Below are 14,397 nucleotides of genomic sequence, written 5' to 3' on the forward strand. Positions count from 1 at the left end.
AAGAGTATTAAGTAAGAGAAGTCCTGTTTCTCAAGTGGATCATGTGTACTTGCATTAGATATATCAAATTTAGTTTGTTTTCTTTTTGATTAAAATTACAAAGATAATGTATTTTTTTTCTGCTCTATTAGCAAATACTTAGCTTAGATGCTTGTTTATTCATCAGGTAGAAGTTACACCTCACTGAAGTTCAAAAGTCTGTTCCACTTGTGTAATGTAGGTGATCTCCAGCTTTTTCTTGGTTGAGCACCTGTGCCCTGCACAACAGTGGTGCAACAGTAGATGGTCAGTCACAGATTTGCATTGCTAGAACGGAGAATGCTGCATAGCAACTGCTTATACAACAATAAGGAGAACTCTCATAAGGTATTGAGACATACTGTAGCTTCTTAGTTTCTTTACTCTTTAGTTAAATGCAGTTAAATTGTCAGGTTCCTTGCTGCGCAAAATTAAAGTAACTGCTGCATTCAGATAGGTAATATTTTAGGAAGCATCTGAAAGTGAAGGTAAGTTAACTATCCCGTGCTCCTCAACACTTAAATGTAGCCTTAGTCTAATGGAATGATGGCCATGTATTTTGAGCAATGTTCATCTGGAAACCTTTCTTGTAAGGTGAATTTATAAGCCGCGCAGTGTTAAGGGGTGGTTCATCCCATTTTTACAAAAGCTACATGAATATTTAGGTGAATAGGATATCTGATGAGAGTGTGCATATAATAATAATTAAAATAATAGTAATATCTTAAGTCAGTAACTATTGCTTATTTACTTGTAAGCAAGCGACTAACTCAATCTCAGTTTCACTCACCCTAAATGTAATTACTTGTTGGAAGGGCTGTAATTTAGTAAGAAGAGAAAAAAGACGTGACTTGACACCTCTCCTCATAAAGGTGGGTGGAACTCAGACTGAGGGCAAATGTCTGTTGCTCTTTTTCCTTGTGCTACCTTCTGTTGATTCTAGTTTTAGATGTTCACCTTTGAAGACTACCTCTGCTGATATCATCTGTTTGTTTCTGCTGAGTCAGTCTACCAGCGTACAAAATTTATGTATACAGAAACTCATGTAACCAAAGGCACTGTTCTGTTCTAATTGAATTCAGTGGGAGATCTCTCAGTGATTTGATTAGCTAGTTGAAGATCTTGCTGTATAAAGCAAGAACTTCCACATTTATTTTTTTTTTTTTAAAAAAAACATCTGATTCTTGCAAACCTTTTATTTTTCTGCTTGGTTTGACGGCTTGCATCAATTTTAGGGAAGATGACACATTCACACAGCAACATGCAATAGGAGTTGATTTTTCTGTGTCCAGCAGGATACTTTTTCTGAAGGAGTATGAGTGGATAAAGCATGTAGTCATATTTTTTGTATAGATAAGATTTCAAGTCTTTAAGGGAAGAGCATTTGTCATACCTATGTGAAAGGCCTTTGTAAGTGAATTGCAGTATTGTATTTTTAACAATCAGTGAGTCATAAAATTCATGGAAAAAGACACAGTTTAGTTCTACCTTTGCCCAAGTTGGGCATGAGTCGTCTGGGATTAGTTTTCCTAGACCATTTATGAAATGTTTACTTAACTTCTTTAATATAAATTGATGCAGATTAACTACTTTTAAATATGTCTAGTTACTGAAAGTGTTTGTGTCCAGAAAAAAAGACCCACATGTATATAAATACATAAAAGAAGAATACATTGTTTGACTAAAAGTTTAGATTTTGAGAGGGAGACATTTTTTCCTCCTGTTTTTTTCTGACTTAGGTTATACATTATAAAAATACTAAAGAACAAACTTCATCTGTTACCTAAAACTGCAGTAACATTGACTATGCTGATACTAAGCATAAGCTTGTTTGAAAACAAGATTGCCTAGATTGCAGTCATGTCATTGTGATCTTTATCACCAAATGTACTACAGAGCACTTGATCGTCTCTCCTTAAAAAAATATATTGTTGTGGGAAATTATGAACAGTGCATTTTCAGTGCTGTGGCAGGAACTGAAAATTTTGTGAGAAGAAATCAGAGAAATTATCTTTCTTTGTAGATCACTTTGGGAAACTGACCTCCAATTTGGGATAGTTAAGACAGAGACTTTGGAAACACTGTCTTTATTCTTGGCACTTGTGTTCCTCAGTAAAATTCTGACAGCCACACAAAATAATTTATTTTGACTGTCCTGATACAGGGCTTGTAGATGGTCTAGAAAATGAAGAAAACTAAAAGGAGGCTCCTAGCAGATAAGATTCAGGATATGGACTCTGAGGTCCAATTCCTCCAGCCTTCAGGGGAATCTCCAGGGAAAAGAAGTGAAGGAGGACAGGGTGAAGAAAGACTGTTGATAGCTCGGAACTCCTAGACCTAGTATTAGGGTCCTAGTAACTTTAGTTCCTACAGTTCCTTCAGCCTTCTGCTGTTTATTTGATGAAGATGGTCAGTAGCGTTATGTTCTGTCTAGTCATGAAGGGTAAATAATCAATTAACTCTAATGGACTGGAGTATATACCTATATGATTTAGATTACAAAGCTAACTCCTGAAAATCCCTGAATGCCCTAATTTGATTGCCCATGGAGCTTTTGCATGGGTAATTTCCTAAGTTGTTATTAAGATACAGTGATTAATTTATCTTTCACTTGCTATTTTTTTATTTAGTATCCCTATCTAATTCAAGATGGTTTTTCATAAGATCTTTGGCTAATTTTCTGTAGGAACTGGAACAAATTGGGGGCTGCAAAAAGAGAGAGGATGCTTTTGTGACTGAGTCAAGAGAAAGACACTCTGGCAAGCCCAGTTTTATTCCTGTTTCTGTCACAGGCTTTCTACGTGATGCTGAGCAACTCAATTAAAACATTTGGCAGATGGCCACTAACTGCATATAATTCATTTTCAGGGTGCTCAGCTTGAGATATGCGGGCTTTTACTTGCAGCAGTTGTTACTCTCCTTACTGCCACTGAAATCAATGGAATTAGTGGCTGCTCAGCATGTTTGTTAGAGTAGTGGAGGAATGTGTGCATGGGGAAAGGGGATGTTCCTCAATTCCAGCACCATCTTTGCCCTGGTTCTCTCTGTCAGCATAGGGAAATTTCTGTCTTGGACTACTGATTTTTATTTTATGCTTTATTTGAATTATTACCTGTAAGTCTATTCTAATCAAAGAATGTTCAATGAACATCTTAGAAAAGATCACCGTAAGCCAATTATTTCTGCTTTTTGTTTTTTTTGGGGGGGTTGTTTTTGTTTTGTCCAAGAAAGTGTGAATAAGGCATAGACTACTAACTGAATTGTGCAGACAAAATTCCTGCATAACTGCCCCATCTCCCTAGTTCAGCCTATCCAGAGCACTGGTGAAAACACAGAAACTAGAAAAATACCTCATGATAATGAAAGTAAACATTCATTAAGTAATATAACATGCAAGGAGGTAGAAATCAGATTGCATCAGAAGCCATCTTCAGATACTTCTCAGTTTCAAAATGCTTGATTTGACAACCTAAATATTGTTTTGAGTAATGTAATATATGGTATGAAAAATTAAAGTGTGTCTTCACAGCTATAAATACAATGCGCAGGCTAAAAGCTACTCCTATTAACATTGCAACTGAAAGATATAAATCAGTTCATAAATATGAAATTACTTGTATGCTTAGGTTTTTGCAGAACCGAGGTCTAATTAGTGAAAGGCATGATCTTGTGAAACACAGGGGTGGGAGCTGTAGTTGCACCTTCTAGGACTGGGCCCTACCTTGAAATGATTATAACTATATGTCTATTTATAGCTAAGTAGAAATTTAATAGAAATATTTGTTTTATTTGTATAGCATTTTCATTGGTTTACCCTAAAGATATATGCTAGATGATAATAAAGTAATAAAAGATTGTTTTCACAGCTGTTTGTCTTTGATTACTTATTTCTTTGAAGTATTGCAATAAGACAGACTTTGAACCTGGAAAGAGATCAAATAATGAATTGTTCTGCTTTGTGAAGCTTAAGAAGGGATTTTATTGTTGAAACATATAGTGCAACATAGTTGTTTTTTTCTCCTAACAGTTAAATAATGGTTTGAAACTACTATGAGATCATTACAGATGGACTAGATTAAAGACCTTGGGGCCAAACATTAGGAACTGTGTTACTACTGACTAAAATAAGTTCTTAAGTTCTGTCATTACTGATTTATTTTTGTTAGTTTTCTTTTAGAATCAAAATAGAGTTTCAAAGAAAATGTTTTAATCTCTTAATTATCTATTTACTTAAAACTAAAGATGGCAGGAAACTTAATACATGTATGAATCCTGTGTATCAGTTGACCACAGCTTGTATCCTGGATAATTTATATAGTGCTAAATTGGAATAAAAGCTGTACAGCTGTGAATAAACTTTGTAGGAATTTCTAAAATGGAAAGGATTATGCTACTTAGAATATGTGCAGAAGTTCAATTAAAATATTCAACATGGTTTGAAAGCTTTTTATACGTATATATATTTTTTTCTTAGTATAACTTTAGTGTTACTCCCAAAATTCATCCTGAAAGCAAGTACAGAAGTAACAAAGATATGCCCCACCCCTAGCTTGTGAGCAATAAAATAGCAAATAATGCAGGTCAGCATTTCAGACAGTATATTTGGGTTCTGCCTGCTTATACTGGAAGAATATTTCCCTGTGCGTGAAATATCTGCATGTTTACAACCGTATCTCTTGGATACATAAAAATGGGGAGGTGTATATTTTTAAAATCCCTGAAATGTTTGTACTCTCCATATCAGTTGACTGAAATTAGTTGTTGTGTTATTTGGAACAAACTTTTGCCTCTATGGAAGAGAGAAACCTTTCAAATGATAATTTCAATAGAAACATTAGACAAAGGAATATTGTAACTTTAGAGATTTTTATGATGAAGGTGTGTTTAAGAGATGTCACTTTGATATTTTTACATTATGTCCTACATTTGTCAGCTAAAACCAGGATATTGCCTCAATGAGAAAAAGCATGTTCTGCACTTGTCAAAAGGCAGTAAGTAATGATTAAAATAGCAGTGTGAAACGCTGGGAGATTAAAGTGATGCTAATGATAAGTGAGAGAAGAAAAGGGCAAGCTATATTTTAATCCCTGAGAGAATGGTTAATGACTTCTATTGCCTGAGATTAAACTAAACCTGTCTCATCAGCTTTTTCTGCCTGGTGAAAAAAAGCTCTCTGCACTTTAATTTATTAAAGTCTTTTAAGGAAGCACATTGATCCACAGAGGTTAAACTTTAAAAAATTGTGCAAAATACACACTAAAAATGCTTTAACAAAAGTGTGACTTTGTTGCTTTAGGCAAGCTCACAGTTTTATAAAGAATTCATTGTCTATGGCTTGGCGAATTTAATTAAGGAATATTAATTACTTAAACTGGGAGGCTTGTTCCTTTTGAAACCAGAACAGTTTTGTAATACTGGTACAGGAAAGGTAGCCAGTATGTTTTACAGGATATCAGCAGAAAGGGACTGACTAAGTTAACAGCTGGAAGTGTTGTATCATCAGTTACGTTACTGACATCGAAAAGCCATTTTAGAAACGCTTTTCAGAATATATGTACTGCTTGGTAAAATGTAGTGAGTACATTTGTTTATACTGAATTACTGTTAATCCATTTCTTTTAATAATTCTTATGACCATGAGACAGTGTTGTAGGATCGTCCTTACATTAAGAAGCTGCCCAGATCAGCATTGCTTGTTCCAAAAAGTCATTCGCCACATTAGAAAGGGATGACAGAGAATCGGTCTGTTTATTTAAAACGTGATAAAATTATCAAGCCCACATTCGTAGAATAAATGGCATCAATAGAGCATGCTTGAAAAAACAAGATTTTCCTCTCTGCAGCTTTGCAAGCTTTTCTCACTTTTAGCTTCCAGCCTTCCATTACACTTCACATAGCATGTGTATCCTCATCCTGCAGGACACACAATAGGTTTAGCCAAATATTCAAGCAAACTTACATGCCTAAGCTTTTTTTTTTTTTTTTTCCCAAGTTCAAACTCCACTTGCTTCTGTCCCACTGTATTTACATATAGGAACACTGGAATTAAGCAGTGTGCTTTTGTCCTCTTTTGCAGTCCCTGTATCCACAGTGCTGTTCTGACTCAGTACCATCAAGCTGCAAAGTGGATCTGAGCTCAGGGAATGAATTTCATGCTGGTGGGTACTGCCAGTTGTATTCTGCATCTCTTCCCTCCTCCCTCATGGAAAGCATTTTCTCTTTTGAAATCTCAGAAACCCTGTAAATAAGGAGCCCATTTAGTTACTATCTTATGTGATCGTTGTAATCCAGGTTATTTTTTAAAGCTGTTTTTTAAGTATAACTTGTTTGGTAAGTGAGTTTAAACTTGATTCATGCTTTGATGTTAATGAAACACCAATTTATCGGAAGGCCCTGCAGCCCTAATGAGCAGTTTCTTTAAAAAGAACATTTAATCAAGGTTTATTTTTAACTTGTTTAAACAGATCTAATAGTTTGTGCTGATTTCATTTCAGTATAATAATTGCTAGCAATCCTATTAGTAAGTCGTGGTACATGGAAGTTAACACAAATTCCATTCTAATGAGTGTACTATAACAGCAAAATCCTTGTAGTCAAGGAAAGGTTCATGTTAGAGAGGAGTGACAGAGGAACTCGGACGTTTTGCTGACAGCAGATTATTTTTGTTTTTATACAAATGCCAGGCATGACTTGCGAGTGTTTAATGGGTTTTGTTATTTTTTTAGAGGTGAAGCATTTTCACATTAACTTTTTAAGGCGAGAGGAGACAGTTATATCCTGATGTTAGGAAAACACTTGATCTGCTATGATGACTCATTTTTGTCTTTATACTTCACCTGTGTATGAGGATTTAGCTGTAATATTCTATGTTAGGAAGATGAAATTCTGCAACCCGCAAATGCAACTTGTGGCATATATTTTAAATCTTAGAGGCAATTTAGTGTGAGAGGAAAATGAAGTTTCAGAGCTCAATTTATAGTTAAAAAAGATCTCTAGAAGTGTGGATGAAAAACATATGACCATCTGAAATACTGTTTTTTTATGATTAACTTAAAGCTGTTTCTACTTGTCTGAAGATTAGTGCTGGCAATTTTCGCCATGACTAAGATCTTTTGTCTAAATTTTGGTATGAAAAATAAGAAAAATAATTATTCCTTCATTTGAAAATACAACTATCACATCATTATTTTCAGTCTTACCCTACAGTGTTCAGGTATATACAGTCAAACTCAGTTATTAGCATTTAAACTTTTTATTACTCTGACACCGTGACATTTAAAATACGAGGAAATTTGGAGATAAATAATATGGAGTGATGTAGAATTTTAGAGCTGTACTAAAAAGCGTTCCGATGGACTGAAGGGCATCTGTGAGTTACACATTGTTTATAGGTTCCTGGGTTTCTGATTAGAATCTGGGAGCGCAATGTTTTATAAGTGCTGGAGCTGGAGTGGAAGAAAATGGCTTCAGAGAACATCAGTAATTAGATTTCAGTTGTGCAAGGACAGGTCTTGGAAGTCTTTAAAAATCTGGGGTTCAACCCAAATGGGCAGCTTGCAGGATCAGTATTTTAGGCCCTTGGTATAACAGCTCTTGTTATTTGTGCTAGCATCCTACTTTGACTCTCTTTTTCAGTGAAATTCTTCTACATCTGAGGGACAGACAAATGGGACTGTCTGTATTCACTTCTCAGCTCCATCTTGCTCATATCATTTATTTACTCATCTTGAAAGAAGTTAGAGAAAAATAGCAAAGATCCTCCTCTTTCTTCCTTTGCTTCTCTGGTTATAGAATAAGTAACCTGACTGGCTTTTGCTGCTTGTTTGTCTCTGACTGTATTATTTAGAAAGTGTCTATAATGAATACAACAAAAATAATGCAACTGCATTGTGCTGATAGTGGCGATAAGGGATAGGTTGTCCAGCCCTGATCTATTAAGATTTCTTCTATGTTTAAGTTGGCTTGTCCTGGAGGCATTTCCTCTGCCCAACAGAATCCACTTAAGGGGTTCATGTTTGTGTGAAATAAAGGATACAGTCTTGGTTTTATGAAGGGCAGAAGAGGAGCAGTATTTACTCAGATTGCCATTGTTACTGCCTCTTCAGAAGAAAACCTATGAGAAAACTCCCAAGAATGAGCACAGTTGGCATAGCTGTGCTGCTCACTGAGAGCTGAATTCTTGGGGAACTGTGTCTGTGAGTCTTCTACAGAGATTTTCATTGTGCCTTTGCCCTGGCTTGGCTCTTTGTCTGGCTCCCCTAGGCCTCGCACCTTGTTGCATCTAGAGAAAAAAGATAGGACGGGCTGTCTTGGTGAAATGTTGCAGTGCAACCTAAATGTGAGAAGCCCTGTAATGGTGTCCTCCCACATCTCTTCCCTGGAAGCAGGGGGCCTGGCTAGAATCACAGAGAGGTTCTGCCACTTAAGAGTCATGGTGCTCAGTGTGATAAGAAACAATTTTCTGTTGCATTTCACACGTGAGCAAAAGCAGGACACTTTCACAGTTAAATTTTACGGAGGTTTTTCAAAAAGGAAGCAGTATTTTCTTAGAATATCTGTTCTTTTGGGACTTTATTCTGTTACTGGAGAAAAAAACCTAGTATAGATGATTCTGGGAATCAAAGCATAGCATTACCTCAAAGACTGCTGTGTTAAGGCCATTATTTGCATTGATTTTGGACTGCGAATAATAATGTATGTCTTACTGATATCTTACATTGAAATCCTTTTAGAAGTATGTATTTTTATGGAAATAAAAATGCTAAGTGCTATGATGTAAAACAAAGGTGAAAAAACCAACTGCATTTGTTTTTGCTGCTGAGTTCTGACAAACCTTTTAAAGGGGATGTCAGTTCACTGACATCATCTGAATACTCATTTCTCATAGAACTTTGGAGACTTCTTTAAATACAAGGGAAATAAACTGGAACTCATCTTTCATTGACAAATGTATGCTCCAATGAATCACATCATCTGACTTAAGTCCTTTTTCTGCCTTACTAAAAACAAACTCATACTATTTGTACTTAATGCTGATACACAGCACGCTCTGAATACTAAGTTGGAATGTATTTACAAATGTGAAAGAACCTGTGGTCCTTTCATGCATCAGGTTGTCATAGAAACTAATTAACTTTCATTTCTGTGTCAGGGCAAAGTAGTGTAATGCAGATGTAAATTGTGGTTCAGAAATTACAGTGATGAAACAGTAGAGAAAAAGAAAACATCAGAATCTTCAGAATTCCAGCAGGACAGAGGGAGTGCACAACATGTGATAGGAAGTTACAGTGTTAAATGCTTCATTTTGCCACATCCTTTTGTATAATCTACTGCTTTAGAAGTGCTCTGAATGTTACAAAACTGACAAAGCAGTATTTATGTATCTTACTACTGTGTATGTATGTGAAAATGTATGCTTCTGGAGAGGCAGTGGATATGCACACGTAGCAGTAACATTCTGTTAAGAAACTCTGTATAAAATATAAAACGGCAATTACAGGCTACTTACTGCAAGAAAAACTTTAAAAAAACTTGTAATATAACCTTTGCTTTCTGAAATGAATTGATTTTTTTTTCCAGCTACTTTCTCTCTCTACTGCTTATTAGAATTTTACATGAAATGTGAATACATTAATATTTTAACTGTGAAAGGTATACTTTGACTAGCTTAAGTGGTAAAGGAATGTGATTACAAGATGATTTATTGGAAGCCATTAAAAATGATTTATTAAGAGAAAAATGTTGTGTTACTAATGCTTTTTTTTTTTTTTTCTTTTTCTTTTTCCCCGCCATTGAAGATGGGATTATGCTGTTGTGTTGCCTTCTTTGGAATAGGAAAGCAGTCTGCTAAAAGACAGGGAAGCATTTTGCTTTGAGGGTGAATATATTCTAAAGACATACAGCAAGCCGCATCCTCTGTTCTTCTAGTTGTAATTTCACTCTTAATAAGCCCTCATCTTATGTCCAGCCTGCACCATTTCTGGGCTTTTCGCTCAGTTTTATGTTGTAGTGCTGTTTGTGAGGCTGCACTGTGAATTAGTTTAATATTGGCTCCAGATTAAAATCTCTCTCCTCCCTGTCTTTCCGCTCCTTTTTTCCCTCTTTTCCTCCCTCACAGCCGTAGAAAGATTGGAGGGGAAGGAAGGGCTGGGCCTTTGATGACTGTAAAATATATGTCTTTCTTTAGAATATGTTTCTTAGATTTCTCCTCTGTTGTGCTCCTATAACAGGAGAAACAAAGCTGGAGCAGAGTGGGTTCACAATCTGTACACTGATGAATAGAATATTTCTTGCTCTTGCATGTTCTCCTAATTTGGAGTATGAGCTCTCGAAACAGAGTTGATAATACACAGAAGAAAAAAGCAGCATGGTAGAAGGTTTGTAATTATGCAATTCTTTGTACAGTTGATTCTTTCACAGAAGAAGAAAGGGGGTAATATTTTTATAGAGGAGAATCATGCGAAAGCTAAAGCACTCCTAGAACTTCATTATTTTTTAATGCATGTGTGCAAATGGAAGATACATGAATGCCCCACTAGAACAACAACAAAAAACCCTAAAAAAATAAAAATAATAAAAAAGGGGGAATGGTGATGTATTACCTCTTTCCTGCCCACTTTATTTGTTAAGTGGGACTTTTTGTTTTTCCTTCTGGCTACGCTGCAGTTTCTTGTTTTTATGAATAGCTTTGTTTCATTGTTTTGAAGTCAGTATACATTTCTTTTGAAATATGATATAAAATGAGATAGAAGAGAAACAATTTATCTGTAAAGTATGTATTTCCCCTCTCGTATTTCATTGTGTCTATATATATCTGTCTGTATTCAGTAAAGTCATTGGCAACTCTCCAGTTGACTTCAACAGGACAAGACCTGGCAATATAATTAGACATATATTATTAAATGGAGGACTAGATGTGTCACAGAAGAGTAATATGTCGTTTGCTGTAGACATGGTAGAACGGTAATACAGAAAGAGATTTAAAGAAACAGTAGGCTGGATCTGTTGAAATGTTATCAGTGTGACAATCAAGTAATGGCTAATGGCACACACTGCTTCCAATCTAAATCTTGCTGAACTTGCTCTAATCCTGCTTGTCATTCCATAAATGAAATGGCACATACTCTTGTACCAGAGGCTCCCACCTTCTTTGTCCATGTGTATGATACAAAAATAGCTCAACTGTTGTGCCAAGTACTAAGGGATTCCTGAAGCCAAGCTACTATTTGCACCTAATGTCTTTGACTGTTTCCTGCTCCATAGGAAAACATAACCTTCAAGTCTTGAGACTTTAGGTTCAAGATTTGGAGTTGAAACATCAGACCCAGCTGAGACTACAGCTCCAGAATTGAGGGTTATTTTGGTTTTCAAAGGAGAAGACCAAAATAGGTTTATTACTGTAACAGAGTTTTAGGGATTGCAATAGATTTGGGCAAATAAATAATCTCCCATGAATCTGTTGCATGTGGAAGGAGCATACGGGAAAGTACTGCTGGTGATAGGGGGATTACAAAGCCATCACGCTCAGCAAAAACTGAGAGAGAGAGAGAGAGAAATAAATTTTAGTTGCAAAGAAATCTGCATAACGGGATAGCATGACAATCAGGAGATGAGGGCAGCAATCTTCAACATCTCTGTCATAACAGTACTGCTTGCCATAAAATCTAACCAGCAAGGCGTTGGTTATATGTCAGAGAATATAAAAGCCACATGGTCTGTACTACACCTTTTTTTTTTTTTTTTTTTTTTTTTTTTTTTTATCAGCACAGTAAGGGGATCTGCAGTAACCTTTGTTCTCCTTCCTGCTACCCATAGCAAATTAGAGAGTTATGGGCTGACTTGATAACTCCAAGGCATCAACATTATATCAAACGAAAGAATAATAATAAAAAAATCCTTTTCAAGAACAAGTTGTAAGTGAATATGGTTTGATAGTGGGCACAAGCACTCAGTGGTATGCTGAATCTTCCCACAAGGCCGTTTTACATAATTTATTAACAAGATCATTTTACTTTCTGATTTAAAAGATTTGTAACTATAAGCTCCTGTGTTTTCCCTGAACAAGTCACACAATGCACACAGTAGGCAAAGTGTTAAAGGGCTAGGAAAATATTATTTCATCACTCCTGTTCCATTAGAATTCACTTGGGTGGCTGAGAAAATGGTTTATGGATTAGAGAGAGAAGAACAAGCTAAAACATTTCATACCTTCATCTCTGATAAATTCCCCAAACTCATTCTTCGCATCTGAGCCATAAATAACAACCATACTTTTTGCTAAAAAGAGCTTTTTTCCTGTACCAGGTCTTTTGTCTTTGAGATGAATGCTATAATAAATTTGAAGTCTTAGGGGGGGCATTGTTTGAACTATAACATTATGGTTTACAACTGTTGCTTCTATTATGAGGAGGATAAAAAGCGACTATGAAGCTTGATCTCTGTCATAGAAACAGATTAATATTTCAGCCTTCAGCTTGGGTCAAGTGTATGATTTTTCCCAAAAGCACCTTAGCAATTAATTATTATTCTGTTTGCATTTAAAATCTTACCCCCTACCCACCTTTCAACCCAGGATAAGTTGAAATGACAACGCATTTTAAGGAAAAAAAATGTTAGGTATGTAAAGCAACATTTTGTGTTCCTTGGTAAGACGTGAACCCTTATGTATTGCTTCATCAAAATTTCTGTCCAAGTGTTTAAAACCAGTGCACTGACCAGTCAAATTTATACTTATGAAAAATACACATTAAGGGAAAATAAAACAAATTCTTTGAAAAACTTGGCAAGGAATTTGAAAATCGGTGGCATTTTATTAAGGGAGTACAACTGTTGTAATTTTTTCTTTGCCAGGACTTCAAAGAAAATCCTGGGTTGTTTCTTCACTTATATATTTCTTAGTGGATTGTTTTGTATACTGAGTCAAACGGTGCGTATATATCTACATACACCTAAATATATTAAGGGTAAAATACACGAAGTATGGCAGTGCATACAATTATAGTGGAAAATACACCCTATCTTAATAAATTCCTTTTTAAACAATCAAAGTCAATTGAAAATGGGTTTCCAAAATTAAAATACGGACCTAGGCTGAAGCTGACATTTCAGCTGCACACATGTACGTTGTAGTTACAGATAGAGTTCTACCCTTCATTTCTCCCTCAGTACAGGCCAGAAAGGATGGATCCATATATATTGCAACTCCATGGGGTATAGACTTCTCTCTCTTTGTTTACTATCTAAGAAAGTAACATAAAAGTAAAAGCAAATCTATTTTTAATGTTATATTACTACATTCTTTTCTTTTTAAATAGTTATTATATCCTATATGGTTATTAATTAATTAATTTGTTTATTTATTTATTCCAAAAAGTAATAACAATTAAGATTTAATAGCGATAACGGCTAATGTAAGAACTAGGCTTTCTATAGTCAAAAAGTAAGAACTGTGAGGTCTTAATCTTTAACGTATTTTATGAAGTAATTAATATATTTGTAAATATTTTGCCATATAATTTTAAGTAGAAATCTAAGTAATTTCTTAAATTTGGAAAATGAGAAGTCCCTGATTTATGCCACAATGGATGACATGGAAACAAATTCTAACTTGAAGTTCAAAGAAGAAGTTATTTTTTTCTAAAGTCATTCTTTCAATCAGCATTAGGGAAGACAGAATAGGAACTCCATATTTTCTCAGTATTACACGTTTTTGGTGCAAATATTACCTTCACTGGATAAACTGTAATGTTTGTTAAAATTCTGCCTTTATCTGAAGGATTAGCATTTGTTTTAAACGATGTGTCAGGAGTCAAAGAACAAATAGACCATTAAAAGTGCCCTTTTATCTGGACCTGACCTACTGGTTGCTGTTATATTGGAACATTCATATTTAAGATATTCTGTTTAATGCTTTAAACCATTCGAGATTTTTTTTTATCACTGATTACAGTTGGGGGGACTGAACATGAACTAAAATAAAACTCTTTGCAGAAATCTGCTTTAGGAACAGACACAGTGAACTTTATTTTTTTTCCCTTTTCCATTGGAAATACTGAACTTTGCATCATAGCTAATTATGAGAATACAAAACAGAAAAGTGAAAAATAATTCTGAAGGGATATGAATGTATAGAGGGTAACTACAGAAATAAAGACAATGCAGTCTTTGGTGGAATACTTGTGGTGAATGACTTCTTTAATTCCTCAAGTGCATCCTTACTGATTGACATCTGAATGGCAGTAATTTGGGGTAATGGGTAGCTACTAATTGAGGGTGAGCTTCACTACCTCGCAGAAGAACATTCTCAAGACCTTCTAATATAACACTTAAATCGGTATTAAGTGCATAAATTGGTATAGGATTTTATGTTAGCCTTCTCTG

The 14,397-nt window shown here is 35.2% G+C and overlaps 1 protein-coding gene across 9 annotated transcripts in view; it reads left to right on the forward strand.

Moving 5' to 3' along the window:
• DACH1 (dachshund family transcription factor 1) overlaps window positions 1–14,397 on the forward strand; it is a 351,662-nt gene that overhangs the window by 71,568 nt on the left and 265,697 nt on the right. The window contains exon 1 of one of the 9 annotated variants that reach the window (XM_085553925.1): window positions 6,093–6,176. The exons of the other annotated variants lie outside the window; for them this stretch is intronic. The gene's annotated coding sequence lies outside the window, so the exon portion shown is untranslated. Of the gene's footprint in view, window positions 1–6,092; window positions 6,177–14,397 lie in introns of those variants that run through there. 9 annotated transcript variants of the gene reach the window in all.

The sequence above is a fragment of the Coturnix japonica genome, chromosome 1 (assembly GCF_054131305.1).
Source record: "Coturnix japonica strain WE chromosome 1, WE-NBRP24, whole genome shotgun sequence".
Classification (NCBI taxonomy): domain Eukaryota; kingdom Metazoa; phylum Chordata; class Aves; order Galliformes; family Phasianidae; genus Coturnix; species Coturnix japonica.